At 47.3% G+C, this 19,658-nt stretch overlaps 2 pseudogenes; one reads left to right on the top strand and one right to left on the bottom strand.

Annotated features, from left to right (window-relative positions):
- Positions 1-322: 322 nt before the first annotated feature.
- On the bottom strand, positions 323-1,832 carry LOC118641541 (annotated as a pseudogene).
- A 7,870-nt stretch (positions 1,833-9,702) lies between these two features.
- Positions 9,703-11,203, top strand: LOC118641538 (annotated as a pseudogene).
- The last annotated feature ends 8,455 nt before the right edge of the window (positions 11,204-19,658 follow it).

The raw sequence follows: 19,658 nt of genomic DNA, 5'->3' as shown, positions 1-19,658 counted from the left end.
ATTTAAAAACAAATGCCATATATTGTATTAAGTACTTTAATATATTATAGAACCTAATAATTACTATATTAATATATTATAAAATATAAGAATAAAAGATAAATAGAATAGAATCTAAACATAGAACACAATTATATATATAAACACACACATATATATGTATATAATATATATGTATATATATTATATATATATATTTTGCAGGCAGCTGTTTTGAACTTTATTTGAGAAAGACAACATAAACGTATCAAAGGGCATACAGGCTGACGGGTGAGGATGGTCAGTGATTGCTGTTGGGGGATTCGAAGCAGGGCTAAGGCCTTTATTTGGCTCCAGGCTGCTCTGACTTCCCAGCTTCTGGGCCCCCAAGCTGGGCAAGAGCCTCAAAGGTGACAGGGATGGTGATCTCTGCTGGGGGCCTCCACGGTGAGCGTGCCCTCGGGGGACAGGGAAGAAGACACCAGGGTGGGGTCCACACCAGGGGGAAGCGTGTATTTTCGGGTGAAGCACCGGGAAATGTAGCCATGTTCGTCCTGTCTCCCTTCATGCTTGCCGGTGATCTCCACCACAGCTTCCTTGGTCTTGCCGGTCAGCCCCTCGGGGGCGAAGTGGTTGACGTCCAGGGACACGCGCCAGCGGTCGGGGGTGTGCTAGATCTCCGCGATGCCACTGCTGAGTTGTCTGCGGAGCGCGCCACTGTAGGGGGGCGCGGCCACCTCCGGGGTGCCCTGGACGGCGGCCGCGGTTAGCAGCGGGCGCATGGAGCCCGGCCAGCCGCTGAGGCCGAAGCACTGCGACCATTCCTCGGGCAGCCGCGGCATCCCGAAGGCCTGCTCCAAGAGGCGGCGGTGGCTCGGTACCAGTCGCGGAACGGTCCCAGCCAGGACTCCGCAGGAGCGAGAAGGGCACAGGGCGCTCAGTCTGCTGCCTCGGTTCTGCGCTTCTGGCCGAGGCTCGGAGAAATCTGGAACACAATTATATTTAACAGCATCAATTAATAAGTTAACTGTAAATAGATAGCTACACGAAATAAAGTGAAGACAAATATTAAGGACAAAAATTATTCAAAATTAAATTATTTCAAATATAATTAACAAATGAATATTTTATAAATAAATTAAATCTAAATAACTGAAACATTTGTTTTAAGTAAACAAAATAATTAATTATTTATATAACTTAAATAGTTAAATAATGATATATAATTTATGACAAGTAAAAAATTGCATTAATATAAATAAATAATACTCAAAATATTTGGATTAATTAAAATAAATGAGTAATACAGAAGTAAAATGCATAATCATAATTAATAGAATAGGCATATAAAATTAATATATATGATGTGATACATAAAGAATATCAATAATGACTAAAGCAAAAAATTAAATTGAACGATGAATTTAAATTTAATTAGTTAAAAATAACATCTTTACTTAGAGTAATATAAAGCATAATTATTACATTTATATATTACATTATCTATTATAGTCATTAAATTTTACTATAGTATTAAATATCTTTCTGTGCTCTCTAAGTCCTACAGAGATGGTTTTCCCACAGTTGGTTCTATTCAGACTTCCTTTTTTCTGGTACAGGGATGGCGTTTTACCCGCAGAACCCCGGTCTTCCTTGCACACAGACCTTTCCGTAGCGACGGCTCCGTTCGCAGAGCCAGGTGTTCCTCGCGGGCAGCGCACTTGTTCGCCCAATTTGTTGTTGGCAAACGCACTGCTGCTCGCTCTCTGCCCGCGCTCGCTCCGCGCCAGAGCCTCAGACTTGTCCGGTTTCCTGCAGCCGCGCGGCCGTAGCTGCAGAGCCCCAGGGGGCATGGCCGCGCGCTCATTTCACGGGAACCCGCGGGTTCTTCCCGGTCGCAGCCCCGCGAGCCTAGCAGCTCCCGCTCTGCGCTTTACAGGGTTAGTTCTCCGTGCGGTTTACTGAGGTTCCCCCTACCTTGTTTTGTGGGAATGATTTTTCCGGTTTCTAAGCTCTGTAACTTTTGGGGCGGGGGGGAGTATTGCAGCATTGGGTCTACTCATTTTCCTGAATTCGTTAAGGTGGGTTATTCCGTTTTGAACTGCTGGGTTTTTGATGCGATACCTGCCTTGCATACGCCCACCACCCTGGAGAGTATGAATACCCAGGCAGCGGGTACGGCCGCAGCCCTTGCGCCCTGCAGCAGCTCCAGCGCTGTGTCCTCTGGCCCCACGTCTGCGCGATGAATCAGCACGGGCTCCACGCTGGCAACCAGGCTTGGGATTCCGCAGACCTGCCGTCGGAGCCCCAGCCTCCGTTGGTCTCAGGAGAAGCGGGGCCCTGGCCGCTGCCTTTCTACCCTGTGCTGGGAGAGCGCTCGGGCCACCGAAGACGACGGGCAGCTGCTTTCCAGTCCTTGTTGGCGGCTGGGCTCATCGACCTACCCGCAAACCGCGAGGATCCTCAACGAAGCCCAGGGCCCCTCGGAACCACGCCCGCCGCTGCCAACTATGGGCCTCGGGCCTGGGGCGCCCACCGCGCCAGGAGCACCCGCTGGAGCGCGGGAGCCGGTAAAGGAAACCACCGGCGTGTTGCTTCCCGTGCCCCTGCCGCGCCGTGACGCGGGCGGATCGCCGGACCCGGAGACCTGGTTCGTCTCGCACCTTTCAGATCGCCGCCCTCCTCCCGAGCCCGCCGCGGGGAGCACGCGCACGCGTTTCTCATCCTGCCTGCGGTGGATCGCTCGCGCCGCCTACACCTTGAGCCCCTGGGCTGCTGTCTGCGCTGCGCTGTTGGACCTCCTTGGACTCTAAGGAGCGCTGAGGTCGCAGAGGGAGGGGACCCACTTGGGACGGCCGCCCGCGGGAATGGGTGTGTGAGGGGCAATAAAAGTGCATTGGCACGTCACTTCAGTGCCCCTTGTCAATTTTTGATTCGGTCTCTCTCCCTGCAACGCTGGTCGCTTCTTATTGCACTTTCCTCGCTGATTACTGAGCCAGGGACACAAATCTGTTGGCGATTCGGACGAGGTAGGGGGCCGTGGGCGCTGGCTTCTCCAGCCGCGCTTTCTGCACCGCAGCAGGACCAGTGGCCTTTCTGGGGCGCTGGCTGGACCCAGTTCGTTCCGTTGTTTGCGACCGCGTTTAGTGGATGTGTCTCTCATGGAAGACCCGGGCGGGCATAGGGCCTCCTTTTTGAAATCCGACCGATACCTCATTTTTAGTACAGGACAGATAACTCTGTTTTTTGTCCCCCCTCCTTTTTTTTTTTTCTTTATTGATTTGAGAGAGAGAGGGGGAGAGAGATAGAAGCATCAGTGAGAGAGAACATGGATTGGTCACCTCCTCCATGCCCCCCACTGGGGATTGGGCCCACAACCTGGGCATGTACCTTGACCGGGAATCGAACTGGCAACATCTTTGGGCTCCGGTCGATGCTCAACCACTGAGCCACACCGGGCAGGCGATAACTCCGTTTTGAAACTCCACAAAAGCTTAGTTTTGATACCTGACAGTTATCTCGTTTTTGAGACCTGACAGATACCTACCTTGTTTTTAATACCGGACTGATACCGCGTTTTTGAAACTCAACACATAATTCGTTTTGGACACAGACAGATACCGCGTTTTTCATACCAAGCAGATACCCGGTTTTCTCCACACACCGTATTTCCAGTCACACGAACCTCGTTTTTTATGTCAGACAGCTACCATGTTTTCTGCAGGGAACTCCCGTGTTCCCATTCAAAAACACTATTCTGGGCTCTGTGTCATGCAACATCTGTTGGTTTCGCAATACTGAATTTTTCTGGTTTTCTTTGGGTGGACTATTACTTTTTTTTTTTTTTTTTTTTTTTGGTGGTACATGCCCCTTGTGGGAACCGAATCCGGGACTCTCTGATCCGCAGGACCACGCTCAACCTCTGAGCCAAAGTGGCCAGGACGACTATTACTGTTTTGTTTTTGTTTGTTTTTTTTATTCTCACCCTAGCACATTTTTCCATTTTTTGTTCAGATAGAGTGGAAGGGAGAGAGAGAAACATGGACGTGAAATGGACACATCTAATGCTTGCACAACCCAACCAGGGCCGGGGACAAACTGCAACCAAGGCACATGTCCTTAGCGGGAACCGAACCCGGGTCTCTATGGACCGCAGGCCTACGCTCCGACCGCTTAATTAAACCAGCCAGGGCAACTATTACGTTTTTGAGTCGCTTTCCTTTTTTGCCACCTTCCGTGGTGTTTCCGCCCACCAAACCAGCCAGGGCAACTATTACGTTTTTGAGTCGCTTTCCTTTTTTGCCACCTTCCGTGGTGTCTCCGCCCACCCACTCCGCCCATTCCGCTCTGTACTCTGCCGGATGACAAATACCCAGGCAGCGGGTACACTGCAGCCATTGCGCCCTGCAGCAGCTCCAGCGCTGTGTCCTCTGGCCCCACGTCTGCGCGATGGATCAGCACCGGCTCCACGCTGGCAACCAGGCTTGGGATTCCGCAGGCCTGCCGTCGGAGCCCCAGCCTCCGTTGATCTCAGGAGAAGCGGGGCCCTGGCCGCTGCCTTTCTACCCTGTGCTGGGAGAGCGCTCGGGCCACCGCCGCGGTGCCAACGACGACGGGCAGCTGCTTTCCAGTCCTTGTTGGCGGCTGGGCTCATCGTCCCACCGGCAAACCGCGAGGATCCTCAACGAAGCCCAGGGCCCCTCGGAACCACGCCCGCCGCTGCGCACTATGGGCCTCGGGCCTGGGGCGCCGATGACGCCAGGAGCGCGGGAGCTGGCAAAGGAAACCACGTTCGTGTTGCTTCCTGTGGCCCTGCCGCTCCAAGGCGTGGGCGGATCGGCGGACCCGGGGACCTGGTTCGTCTTGAACCCTTCGGATCGCCGCCCTCCTCCTGAGCCCGCGGCGGGGGGCAGGCGCAGGCGCAGGCGCAGGCGCAGTCGCGGGCGCGGGCTCTGGCGCGGGCTTCTGTCAACGTGCCTGCCGTTGATTGGCCGCGCCGCCTCCATCTGGAGCTGCTGTGCTACTGTCTACTCTGCGTTGAAGAACCTCCTTGGACTCTAAGGAGCGCTGAGATCGCAGGGGGAGGGGGCCACTTGGGACGTCCGCCCGCGGGAAAGGGTGTCTGAGGGGCAATAAAAGTGCATTGGCACGTCACTTCAGTGTCCCTTGTCAATTTTTGATTCGGTCTCTCTCCCTGCAACGCTGGTCGCTTCTTATTGCACTTTGCTCGCTGATTACTGAGCCAGGGACACAAATCTACTGGTGATTCGGAGGAGCAGGGGGCCGTGGGCGCTGGCTTCTCCAGCCGCGCTTTCTGCACCGCAGCAGGACCAGTGGCCTTTCTGGGGCGCTGGCAGGACCCAGTCCGTTCCGTTCTTCGGATCCGCGTTGTGCGGGCTTGTCTCTCAAGGGAGACCCTGGCAGGCGGAGTCCAGCTCATTCACTCGTGTTTAGGGCCCAGCCCACGCTCTTGACTTGATGCCAGGGCGTTCCTTGGTGACACGGGGCGGGGGGCAGTTTCCCACTGGCTTCCAGCTACTATTTGCATGAAAATCCTCGAGTTTCCATCCCTTTCCTTCCCAGTGCGGGACAGGACAAGGCAAAGCTCTTGGTGGCAGAACCCCTGTCCTCTGGTGTTAACGGGGTCCTCCTATTGCAGGTTTCCCCCATGTTCTTGAAGTTCCAGCGCCTGTGGCGGCCCAGAGGCCCTGTGCCCACTTTGAGCACTTTGGGTTCGTTGCTGCTGAGCCCTCGCTAACGCGGTCACTGAATAAGAGGTATTGCTTCCATTAGCTCAGATGATACGTTTTTCAAGTCCTACGGAGATGAGTTTTCTCCAGGGAACAACCGTTTTTCCTTTTAGGAGGACCTAGTTTCTTTTTAATCCTCGTCAGAGTGTGTGTGAGTTGGGGGGGTGTGTGGGGGGAGAGAGAGTTGGAAGGACGGAGGGAGGGAGAGAGAGAAACTTGGATATGAGAGAGACACACAGAGTGGCTGCCTCCCTCAAGACCCTGAGAGGGGCTGGGATCAAACCCTCAGCCAAGGTACACGCCCTTGACCTGGAATTGAGTGGGAGACTCTGGTCAGTAGGCCAATGCTCTAATCGCTGGACACCTAGTTTTTGATGTGGAACAGAGACCCGGTTCTGCGGAGAACCATTGCTCCTTTCAGGCTGACGTCAAACCCGAGCGTTTTGGAGAAGCGAGTATGGCGCAACTAACACCGGTTTCGGGTGAGAGTGACTTCTCTTTTTTTGAGACAAAAAGAGCAAAGGAGAGGAAGATGGAAATGTTAATGAGAGAAGTCATCTTTCCGAAATGAATGTCAATTTTAGCCAATCCCCTGGCTTCTGGGAACCGCCATCCCCTACCCCCGTGTTAACCAACATCATAAAGGTCAACTTCCCTTTTTGTCTCTTTATTCCTTTTTTTATTTTTAATTTTGTTAATCGGCACCTTAGGATATATTTTTTCATTTATTTTTTTAGATAGAGTGGGAGTAGGATGGGAAAGGGAGAGAAAGAGACAGAGAGGGAGAGAGACAGAGAGGGGGGGGGTGGGAACTGCTTGCCTCCCTGCAAGACCCGGGAAACCAAAGTACATGCCCTTGACCAGGACCCCAGACTTTTTAGTCCTTGGGCCAATGCTCTAACCTTGGAGCCAGCCAGCCAGCTCCCCTCCTACCCATATTTTAAACAATAATACTATTAAAAGCAGGACTCTGAAAATAATAATAATAATAATTATTATTATTATTATTATGGTATGTGCCCCTACCTAGCAGGAACCGAACCCAGGACACTCTTGTCCGCAGGCTGAACCAAACTGGCCAGGGCTGAAAATTAAAATTTTTTTATAATTTGTATTCATAAGTATGCTATTCACTAGAGAGTGCTAATATATTATAGCTCATAATTAACTGCTTCTTAGTTTTCATTGGAAAGTAAAGGTTCTTAATAGGTAACATTAATAATGAAAATATAAAAAAACAATTAGAATAAGTAAGAGGAAAGGGAAACCACTTTATATAGAAAGTATTGGGAGAAATGTGATGTGTTTTGTATTAAAAGCATTCAAGGTATATACTCTGTGTTTTTGTTAAAGAAAAAGAGAATAATTTGTTCAAAAATAAAATGGCTGTTCCAGAAGCAGAAAGGAAAATGTGCCACTAACTAAAAGTAAGTATCAGTAAATAAAAGTTTGTATCAGTAAGTCAGAGTATCAGTTTGTAAAATTAGTGTCAATAAGTAAATGTATGTATGCGTCACTAAGTAAAAGTCATTGTCAGTAATTAAAAGTAGTGTCATTGATTAAAACTAACCGACAGTAAGTAAAAGTTATTTAACAAAAGTGTCAATAATTAAAAGTCAGCATCCGGCCCTGGCTGGTTTGGCTCACTGGTTAGAGCATCAGCCCTCAGACCCAAGAGTCTTGGGTTCCATTTCTGGTCAAGTGCACATACCTGGGTTGCAGGTTGGATCTCTGTACCTGTTGGGGTCATGTGGGAGGCAACTAATCAATGTGTCTCTCACATTGATGTTTCTCTCCATCCCTCACTTCCACTCTATCTAGAAATCAATGGAAAAATATTCTCTTGTGAGGATTAGCAAAAAGAAATTAAAAGTAAGAGTAAGTAAGTAAATATACCTTTTCCTCTGCAGTGCAGTGACTGCGAGGCCAAGGAGAAACAGGCAGAAGGAAGACCCAGACCCCACCTGAGAACCAGGGCTTTAGCCTCTGACAGCCTTGCCTTTGATCCGCACAAAAGATACTTGTGAAAGGAGGTTGAACCGACTCTGTCCATTAACATAGCGCTGCTTGCTCTGAAAGTGACCTACCAGGAGCAAGTGGGCTCTAGACAAGTGACACACCAAACGACCAGAGTGCAACCAGGGTATGTGGTCTGCGGGAATGGAACCATGGTGATCCTGGAGAAAGACCCACCTCGGTACCCATCAGCATGAAAGGAACGAAGGTTCTCCGCAGAACTGGGTCTCTGTTTGACATCAAAAACTATGTGCTCAGCGATTAGAGCATTGTCCTACTGACCAGAGTCTCCCGTTCAATTCCAGGTCCAGGGTGTGTACCTTGGTTGAGGGTTTGATTTCCAGCCCCTCTCAGGGTCTTGAGGGAGGCAGCCACTCTGTGTTTCTCATATCCACGTGTCTCTCTCTCTCTCTCTCTCTCTCTCTCTCCCCCCCTCCCTCCTTCCAACCCCCCCCCCCATACACATACACACACTCTGACGAAGATTAAAACACAAACAAACAAAAAAAGTAGGTTCTCCTAAAAGGAAAAATGGTTGTTCCCTAGAGAAAACTCATCTCCGTAGGACTTGAAAAACGCATTCACCTGAGCTAATGGAATCAATGCCTCTTCAGGACCGCGTTAGCGAGGGCTCAGCAGCAACGAACCCAAAGTGCTCAAAGTGGGCACAGGGCCTCTGGGCCGCCACAGGCGCTGGAACTGCTAGAACATCGGGGAAACGTGCAATAGGAGGACCCCGTTAACACCGGAGGACAGGGGTTCTGCCACCAAGAGCTTTGTCTTGTCCTGTCCCGCACTGGGAAGGAAAGGGATGGAAACCCGAGGATTTTCATGCAAATAGTAGCTGGAAGCCAGTGGGAAACTGCCCCCCGCCCCGATGGGTCCAGCCAGCGCCCCAAGAAAGCCACTGGTCCTGCTGCGGTGCAGAAAACCCGGCTGGAGAAGTCAGAGCCCACGGACGCCTGGCTCGTCCATGCACCAAGAGGTTGCTGGTTCAATTCCCGGTCAGGTCATATGCCCAGGTTGTGGGCGCAATTCCCATTGTGGGGCATGCAGGAGGTGGCTAATTGATGTTCTTTCTCATTGATGTTTCTCTCTCTCTCCATCTCCCTTCCTCTCTCTCTCAAATCATTAAAGAAGAAAAAAAGGAAAAAAACAAGGGAGTTATCTGTCCGATATTAAAAACCAGGTATCTGTCCGATTTCAAAAAGGAGGCCCTGTGCCCGCCCGTGGTTTCCTTTACCGGCTCCCGCGCTCCAGCGGGTGCTCCTGGCGTCGTCGGCGCCCCAGGCCCGAGGCCCATAGTGCGCAGCGGCGGGCGTGGTTCCGAGGGGCCCTGGGCTTCGTTGAGGATCCTCGAGTTTTGCGGGTAGGTCGATGAGGCCATCCGCCAACAAGGACTGGAAAGCAGCTGCCCGTCGTCTTCGGTGGCCTTAGCGCTCCCCAGCACAGGGTAGAAAGGCAGCGGCCAGGGCCCCGCTTCTCCTGAGACCAACGGAGGCTGGGGCTCCGACGGCAGGTCTGCGGAATCCCAAGCCTGGTTGCCAGCGTGGAGCCGGTGCTGATCCATCGCGCAGACGTGGGGCCAGAGGACACAGCGCTGGAGCTGCTGCAGGGCGCAAAGGCTGCGGCGGTACCCGCTGCCTGGGTATTCATACTCTCCAGGGTGGTGGGCGTATGCAAGGCAGGTATCGCATCAAAAACCCAGCAGTTCAAAACGGAATAACCCACCTTAACGAATTCAGGAAAATGAGTAGACCCAATGCTGCAATACCCCCCCCCCCCCCAAGTTACAGAGCTTAGAAACGGGAAAAATCATTCCCACAAAACAAGGTAGGGGGAACCTCAGTAAACCGCACGGAGAACTAACCCTGTAAAGCGCAGAGCGGGAGCTGCTAGGCTCGCGGGGCTGCGACCGGGAAGAACCCGCGGGTTCCCGTGAAATCAGCGCGCGGCCATGCCCCCTGGGGCTCTGCAGCTACGGCCGCGCGGCTGCAGGAAACCGGACAAGTCTGAGGCTCTGGCGCGGAGCGAGCGCGGGCAGACAGCGAGCAGCAGTGCGTTTGCCAACAACAAATTGGGCGAACAAGTGCGCTGCCCGCGAGGAACACCTGGCTCTGTGAACGGAGCCGTCGCTACGGAAAGGTCTGTGTGCAAGGAAGACCGGTGTTCTGCGGGTAAAACGCCATCCCTGTACCAGAAAAAAGGAAGTCTGAATAGAACCAACTGTGGGAAAACCATCTCTGTAGGACTTAGAGAGCACAGAAAGATATTTAATACTATAGTAAAATTTAATGACTATAATAGATAATGTAATATATAAATGTAATAATTATGCTTTATATTACTCTAAGTAAAGATGTTATTTTTAACTAATTACATTTAAATTCATCGTTCAATTTAATTTTTTGCTTTAGTCATTATTGATATTCTTTATGTATCACATCATATATATTAATTTTATATGCCTATTCTATTAATTATGATTATGCATTTTGCTTCTGTATTACTCATTTATTTTAATTAATCCAAATATTTTGAGTATTATTTATTTATATTAATTTAATTTTTTACTTGTCATAAATTATATATCATTATTTAACTATTTAAGTTATATAAATAATTATTTTGTTTACTTAAAACAAATGTTTCAATTATTTAGATTTAATTTATTTATAAAATATTCATTTGTTAATTATATTTGAAATAATTTAATTTTGAATAATTTTTGCCCTTAATATTTGTCTTCACTTTAATTATTTCGTGTAGCTATCTATTTACAGTTAACTTATTAATTGATGATGTTAAATATAATTGTGTTCTAGGTTCCTCCGAGCCTCGGCCAGAAGCGCAGAACCGAGGCAGCGGACTGAGCGCCCTGTGCCCTTCTCGCTCCTGCGGAGTCCTGGCTGGGACCGTTCCGCGACTGGTACCGAGCCACCGCCGCCTCTTGGAGCAGGCCTTCGGGATGCCGCGGCTGCCCGAGGAATGGTCGCAGTGCTTCGGCCTCAGCGGCTGGCCGGGCTCCATGCGCCCGCTGCTAACCGCGGCCGCCGTCCAGGGCACCCCGGAGGTGGCCGCGCCAGGCGCGCTCCGCAGACAACTCAGCAGTGGCATCGCGGAGATCTAGCACAGCCCCGACCGCTGGCGCGTGTCCCTGGACGTCAACCACTTCGCCCCCGAGGGGCTGACCGGCAAGACCAAGGAAGCTGTGGTGGAGATCACCGGCAAGCATGAAGGGAGACAGGACGAACATGGCTACATTTCCCGGTGCTTCACCCGAAAATACACGCTTCCCCCTGGTGTGGACCCCACCCTGGTGTCTTCTTCCCTGTCCCCCGAGGGCACGCTCACCGTGGAGGCCCCCAGCAGAGATCACCATCCCTGTCACCTTTGAGGCTCTTGCCCAGCTTGGGGGCCCAGAAGCTGGGAAGTCAGAGCAGCCTGGAGCCAAATAAAGGCCTTAGCCCTGCTTCGAATCCCCCAACAGCAATCACTGACCATCCTCACCCGTCAGCCTGTATGCCCTTTGATACGTTTATGTTGTCTTTCTCAAATAAAGTTCAAAACAGCTGCCTGCAAAATATATATATACATATATATTATATACATATATATGTGTGTGCTTATATATATATAATTGTGTTCTATGTTTAGATTCTATTCTATTTATCTTTTATTCTTATATTTTATAATATATTAATATAGTAATTATTAGGTTCTATAATATATTAAAGTACTTAATACAATATATGGTATTTGTTTTTAAATTATAATATGTATTTTTACATAATGTTTATCATATTTATTTGTGTATGTTATTACTTATGATGTCAAAATGTTAACTGTATGACTTTATCGTTTATATTTTATGTCGTTAGTTAAAACTTTAGTGATAATTTATTTTTTTTCTTTATTGATTTTAGGGAGAGAGGAAGGGAGAGGGAAAGAGGGATATAAACATCGATGAGAGAGAACATCGATTGGCTGCCTCCTGCATGCCCCTCACCAGGGACTGGGCCCACAACCTGGGCATGTGCCTGACCAGGAATGGAACTGCGACCTCTTGGTGCATGGGTCAAGGCTCAACCACTGAGCCACACCAGCCAGAAAAACTTAGTGATAATTTGAAAATATTTTATATAAAGTATTTAAATATTAAGTAATGCTTGAAAATATTTTCAACTTCTTTTAATACATTATTTTTGTAATTAGTTAAATAATTTCATTTATATGATTTATAACACATTATTAATATGATAATTATGAGGGATGTTCTATGAATATTCTATGTACTCATAAAGTACAATAATTAAGGAATGTATAGTATTTTAAATGTAAAATAAACTTCATAACTTTTTTTCATTAAATAAGTTTTTACAGTATAGAATTTCTATGATACTATTTGTTACTTTAGAATATTATTTTTTTCTTTTTCTTTATTGATTTTAGAGAGGGGAAGGGAGAGGGAAAGAGAAATAGAAACATCAATGAACAATATTAACGTCAAGAAATCGACGGCATTCTTATACATCAACGATGTATAAGATGAACTCAACGATGAACTCACAGAAAGAGAAACGGAAAAAACAATCCCATTTACCAATGGCAAAAAAATTAAGATGCATAGGAATAAACTTAACCAAAGAAGTAAAGGACCTATTTGCAGAAAACTACAGGACATTGAAAAAAGAAATAGAAGAAGATATAAATTGTGGAAGCACATACCTTGTTCATGGATCGGAAGAATTAACATCATTAAAATGTCCATATTACACAAAGCAATCTATAGATTCAATGCAATCCCCATCAAAATACCAACGACATATTTCACAGAACTAGAACAAATACTTCAAAAGTTCATATGGAACAAAAAAGACCCCGAATAGCCACAGCAATGTTGAAAAACAAGGACAAAGTAGGTGGGATCACAATACCAGATATCAGGTTATACTACAAAGCTACTGTAATCAAATCAGCCTGGTACTGGCACAAGAACAGGCGTATAGACCAGTGGAACAGAACAGAGAACCCAGAAATGGACCCAAGACATTATGCTCAATTGATATTTAACAAAGGAGGCAAGAGCATACAGTGGAGTAAAGACAGCCTCTTTAATAAAAGGTACTGGAAAAAGTGGACAGCTACATGCAATAAAATGAAACTAGACCATCAACTTACACCATACACAAAAATAATCTCAAAGTGGATAAAAGACTTAAATGTGACCCATGAATCCATAAAAATCCTAGAAGAAAATGTAAGCAACAAAATTTTAGATATCATACGCAGCAGAATTTTCACTGATACGTCACCTAAGGCAACAGAAACAAAGGAAAACATGAACACATGGGACTACATCAAACTCAAAAGCTTCTGCACAGCAAAAGAAACAACCATCAAAATGGAAAGGCAACCCACTGTATGGGAGAGCATCATTGCCAATGATACATCCGATAAGGGGTTAATTTCCAAAATATATAGAATGCTCATAAAACTCAACAAAAGGAAGACAAAGAACCCAATTAAAAAATGGGCAGAGGACCTGAATAGACACCTCTCCAAACAGGACATATAAATGGCCAAGAGACAGATGAAGAAATGCTCAACATCACTAATCATCAGAGAGATGCAAATTAAAACAACAGTGAGGTATCACCTCACACCTGTCAGAATGGCCGCGTCAACAAATCATCAAACAAGTGTTGGTGAGGGTGTGGAGAAAAGGGGACTCTAGTACACTGCTGGTGGGAATGCAGACTGGTGCAGCCACTATGGAAAACACTATGGTGTTACTTCAAAAAATTAAAAATTGAACTTTCATTTGACCCAGTGATCCCACTTCTAGGAATATACCCTAAGAAGCCTGAAACCCCAATCAGAAAGAATATATGTACCCCCATGTTTATAGCAGCACTATTTACAATAGCTAAGATCTGGAAACAGCCCAAGTGTCCATCAGTAGACAAATGGATAAAAAAGCTGTGGTACATATACACAATGGAATACTATGCAGCTGTAAGAAAGAAAGATCTCTAATCCTTTGAGACGACATGGAGGGACCTGGAAAGTATTAATCCTAAGTGAAACAAGCCAAGCAGAAAAAGACAAATACCACATGATCTCACTTATTTGTGGAATATAATGATCATAACAGTCTGAGGAATAGGGTACCCAGAGACATGGAAGTAAGGTACAGACTGACAATCCTCAGAAGAGGGGTGGTGGTGGGGAGGGAAGAGATAAACCACAGAACTTATATGCATGTACGCATAACCACTGGACAGGGACAAGAAAGCCAGGGACGGGGTGGGGGGAATGGGGAGAAGGTGTCAATGGGGTAAAAAAGGAGAAACATCTGTAACAAATAAAATAAAAAGATAAATTTAAAAAAAACATCAATGAGAGAGAACATTGATTAGCTGCCTCCTGCATGCCCCCAACTGGGGATCAGGCCCACAACCTGGGCAGGTGCCCTGACTGGAAATTGAACTGGAGACCTCTTGCTGCAAGGGTCGATGCTCAACCACTGAGCCACACCAGTCGGCATACAACAGGTCGTTATTATACCTAGAGAATAATATTCCAGAAACCAGGCCTGGCGTTTTCAGATATGGAGCTGTGGAGACAACTTGTGTTCTCAAGGTCTGCCAGGAAAAAGAAAGCTAGACACACAAAGTCTCCAGTCCCTAACGAAGGAGGAAGCCACCACACAGGCACTTAATGTGGACCCGTGACCTACATTACAATTGAACAGAGTTCATTTCTGCTGACTCATATAATCTGTAGGAGAACAATGTAATGTTTTATAAGCTCTATGGTCCCCATGCTTTGATATTTAAGGTTATATTTCTGGAAAATTAGACAAAAGCTTTTTTGCTAACATGTGACTATCCTGGAAGCTACTTGCTCTTTCTTGCTAAATACAACCAGAGAGAGAGAGAGCCCACATACCCTTCATTTTCTTTCTTTCTTTCTTTCTTTCTTTCTTTCTTTCTTTCTTTCTTTCTTTCTTTCTTTCTTTCTTTCTTTGATATGTGCCCCTAGTGGGAACCAAACCTGGGACTCTCTGGTCCGCAGACCTATGCTCCGACTGCTGAGCCAAACCGGCCAGGCTACACTTGATTTTATTTTATTTTTTATCCTCACCTGAGGTCATCTTTCCATTTTTTGTTCAGATAGAGTGGGAGGGGAGGGGGAGAGAGAGAGAGAGAAATATCTACGTGAAAGGGACGCATCAGGTGGTTGCCACCTGCACTACCCAACCAGGGCCTGGGACAAACTGCAACCGAGATACGTGCCCGTAGCGGGAACCGAACCACTTGATGTTTTCCTCTCACGTCTATGTTTCTCTCTCTCTCTCTCTCTCTCTCTCTCTCTCTCTCTCTCTCTCTCCCTATTGCACTCTGTCTGAACAACAACAACAACAACAAAATGGAAAGATGTCCTCAGGTGAAGATAAAAAGAAATAAATAAAATAAACAAATAAGAATCTGTCTCCACCTGTTTAGCGCTCGATATTGTTTTTTCTCTTTTTAACTCTGGTCCCAGGGTAAATATTTCCTAATCTTTCTACCTTCTTACTGAGAAGAATGAAATTGGAATTTCAAAATATTTTTCTTCTTGAGAAGGCTTCTCATCAAATATTCCAATGACCTATAATTTCTTTTCATTATTACTAAGGCTGACTAAAGTCTTTTTAGATTTATATTTTATTATTTCCAGAGTGGTAACTGCCAACATTCAGCCATATATCCAACTGCACCACTAACGATATTCCTAGCGACATATATAGCCCTTCCGCAGGGTTGTATGCCTACCTCCGCTTAAAAATAAACCCTTGGCCCTGGCTGGTTTGGCTCAGCGGTTAGAGCATCCGCTTGTGGGCCAGAGAGTCCCGCGTTCGGTTCTGCTAAGGGCACCTACCTCGGTTGCAGTTTGTCCCCAGCCTCAGTTGGGGTTGTGCGAGTGGCGACCACCCGATGTTTCTCTCTCTCTCTTCCCCTCTCTCTCCCTCCCACTCTGACTGAAGATAAATGCAAAAATTTCTTGGGTGAGGAGAAAGGAAGAAAAAAGAAGAAAGAAAGAAAGAAAGAAAGAAAGAAAGAAAGAAAGAAAGAAAGAAAGAAAGAAAGAAAGAAAGAAAGCCTTCAAAGAGGTCTTGCTGAGCACCCACTCGAAAGTATCCCATCACTCCCTACACAATACCTTATTTTCATTATCGACTTATTACCTGGTTCTTACTTATTTGTATATTTATTGACTCCCCCCGATTAGGTCTACTTCAGGAAGCAGATGTCTTGTCTGTCTTAATGCTTTATCCCTGGCACCTGCAACCATGCTTGGCCTCTCCCTGGTACGTGCCTGAATGAAATCACCCCACAATGATGGAAAGGACATTGTTCATGAAACTCATATAGATTCAGCAGTGACGGGTACCGTGGTTTTGAGACGTGGCTCGTCAGTCATCTGCCTCGCCTTTCACTCTTCCTTAGCTTCCTTTTGGCCCTGAAATCTGTACCTGGGGCCATCAACCACTACCCACCCTGACTACTGGGAGAGTCGGGGCGGGTGACAGTACCACAGCCCGCTGATCTGATCTGCTTTCTCAAGAATTTACCGGGGTTGAGTGTTTCCCAGACCTCAGCACCACCATGTTATACAAAGCAGTTTGGAAACCTCCAGGTGAGAAGAGTTAGCGTTGGTTCGGCGAGGCAGGGCTGGGGGAGCTGCCGGGAGAGCAGGAAGAAGGGACAGAGCTGTGCTCCGGGCTCCTGGAAGGGAAGAGAGGGCTGTGCTCCCTCCTCCCTCGCCATCTGCTTTGCCCCAGAGCTCAGCAGCTCTGCGGTGTTCCTGCTTCTCCAAGCAGGTCCCCTGCTCACCCCCCTGTCTTTGTTCACCCTGCACAGAGGCTAAAGTCTAGCAGAGCCAGAAGGAAGAAAAAGTGTCAGCAGTCGTGAGCTTTGGTGTTCATGGGGAATTAACAATGGTCGAAGCCTCTTGTCTGGGATTGTGTTTAGTGCCCACCTAGCATCGTTTGACAAATACCTACCATTAAATGCAGTTATATCATCACAGAGGTCATTCATTTATTACTTATTAGGCACCTACTGTGTATCAGACACCTTGCTAGTTCCCAAGAATACAGTGAACAAGAGAGACCGTTCATGGAGCATATCATTGAGCAAAGATCAGAAATAAAATAATAATGGGCTTAACCTACAGTGGAGACCCACAGGAGGTGGTGATGGTTTGAATGAGTTTTCAGAAGAGATGACTAATTATTTGTCAACAAATCTTCTGGGAGAAAGCAATCAGGAGAGAGAGATAGTTTTTTTCCCTGTATGCTTTTTATTTTGTTTGATTCCTCCAAATTCACATTGAAGTAAATTCTTTCTCCAATAGTGTAAATATAATTCAATATGTATTGGCAGCTGTTGTCAAACATTTAAAACAAAATGTTCAATCTTGTCCCATCATCCTCTTTGCAATGATTAATATACCAAAGTTTAGAAAGCCAACTTAGAGAATTTCAAACTTCACACTGACATTAGATGGTTGAATCTTATGGCAGGTGCTGGAGATGAATGATCATCAAATCACATGAAATCCCTGCTCTCTTGCCTCCCGGCGTCTAGCAGAAGACAGACATGAGAAGCCATCCAGGGAGATACAGGTGCCAGGCGAAATAGAAATGTGACCTGATCATAAAGGCATGCAGGAGGCTTCTCAGGTCAAGAAATGGAGAGAAAGGGGACGGAGCCCAAGGCAGGGGGACAGCCCATTCCATGAAGCTTGGAGAGTGTTTTGCTACGTTGAGGAACATAAATCTCACGCCTGGGCCTTGAAGCCATGAACAGAGGCTGGAGACACTCAAGAGCCAGACCCTGGGGGACCTGTACACTTTACTAAAGAGTTCAGATTTCCGTCTAAGAGCAGTGGAAAAACACTCAAGGATTGTGTTTTTGTTTTGTTTTGAACAGGAGAGTAACCTAAATAGAACTGTTTTTCTTTAAAAAGATCAGCTTGCGGTGTGGAGAACAGGCCACTTGGTTGGAGTCCCCCTGGGGGTGCTGGGGGAAGGGCTGAGCTGTGGTGGGTCCGAGTGAGAGGCGGGCCTGGCTTCAGGACGGCCCAGAGCGTGGAGTCAGGCAGGAGGCCGACACTGCGCCATCACTGGAGGGCACTTTCTGGGGCTTCGAGCCAAAGCAAGCCTAGATATGCTTGCGAGAGCCTGTCTCATCCTTCTGCTATGGGCTGTGTCCTGGGAAGATGGCAGACAGTCCTGAAAACTGTCTTCCTGTATGTTCAGTGTTAGCTAGATTGTGTTACTATACTAATTAATATTATCATTATTATTACTTCCCTTTATTGATTTTACAGAGAAAGGAAGGGACAGGGAGAGAGAGAGAAACATCGATGAGAGAGAAATTTGATTGGACATCTCTTGCATGCTCTCACTGGGGATCGGGCCCACAACCTGAGCATGTCCTGACCAGGAATTGAACCAGCAACCTTTCGGTGCACAAGATGATGCCCAACCACCTGATCTACACCCAGCAGGGCTGTGTTACTGTATTTATATCAAGCTCTGAATTTAATGTTTTGTGTAATAGTTTCCTGTGTGGTGTCCATAACTGACACACACAAAATACTGCCTCCAGTTCAGAGTTCTCAGTACAATTATCCTCCCCGGGAAATGAGACTGGTTATCACCCGGAACATTTCCAGGCCCTGGCAGACCTCTTGGCATCTGACCCCCACCCACCCCAAGGTTTCTGCTCCAGTTGCCAGGTGCCCACCCTGTGCACTGAACCCGGGCCCTGTGAGCGCCCCCCACCCTGGGCCTGGGAGCACCCCCACCATGGTCCTGTGAGCACCCCCACCCTGGTCCTGGGAGCACCCCCACCAGGCAGCTAATAGATTCTGTAACTGGTGGGCCAGTATTTCACCCAAGACCCAAAGCAGCATGCCACCCAAGAAGGAGAGGTGAGGGGGTAGTTGAGGATGTCTAACAAGATGCATAAACTTGTCTGAAAGCAGTTCACCTCCTTTCCCACTCTCATCCACTCACACTTTCCCGATATATCCAGCTCCCAAACCATTCCCTCTTGGGAACAAGAACGACCTCACTCTTTGCCTCCAAGGGGAGGTTCAGATCCAACCAGCCACAGGTTCTTCGTCTAGACAGCTAATCATTATCTCAGGGGAGGAAGGCACCAGTTAAACCAGAACCGCTCTGGGCTTCCGTGGGTGGTCTCAAGGCAAACAGTTCCCCATCCTGCCACCCGGCGAAGCCATAGGACCGGGTCAGGTACCTCATGCCCTGAGTAAAGATGGTCAGTACCCAGCAAGTGTGTGATTGGTATACAAAACCTTTGGGAAAATGTTTCCAATTAAAGGTGTACTAATTAGTAAAGTGTTGTTAACGAAGCACCTACTTTCAAAGGTTTTGTGCTGGAGGGAGACAGACATAAAGCCCAGCAGCCCTTCTTAGAGCCCTGCTACTCCAGGTGTGTTTCCTGACCACCTGCCCAGGCATCAGTGGCAGCTCCTGGGGCTCAGGAACCCACTGAATCAGAATCTGCCTGTTAACAGGACCCCCAGGTGATCCCCAGGGAACCGGCCAGGCTGCTTTGGAGCTCTGCTGCCATCTACTGGACACAGCGCGTTCTCGAGCCGTCCCTGGACCGCCTTGTTCAGTCTGAGCCAAAGGCCAGGTGTCACCGCTGGGTTCGAATCTGTGAAGGAACAACCTTGAGAACCCTGAAGAGAAGAATGGCTGGAAAATGATCCCCCATTTTTCAGGAGTAAATAGTGAATGTACAAACTGTAACCGAAAAACAAAAAAGTTTTTAAAAAATAGTGAATACAAGAAACATAGTGACCTAGTCCTTTTCATAGTGAGGGGAA

The sequence above is a fragment of the Molossus molossus genome, unplaced genomic scaffold, assembly GCF_014108415.1.
Source record: "Molossus molossus isolate mMolMol1 unplaced genomic scaffold, mMolMol1.p scaffold_m16_p_3, whole genome shotgun sequence".
NCBI classification, from domain to species: Eukaryota; Metazoa; Chordata; class Mammalia; order Chiroptera; family Molossidae; genus Molossus; species Molossus molossus.
Note: the sequence above shows the minus strand (reverse complement) of the source record. Positions and strands in the feature narration are given on the sequence as shown.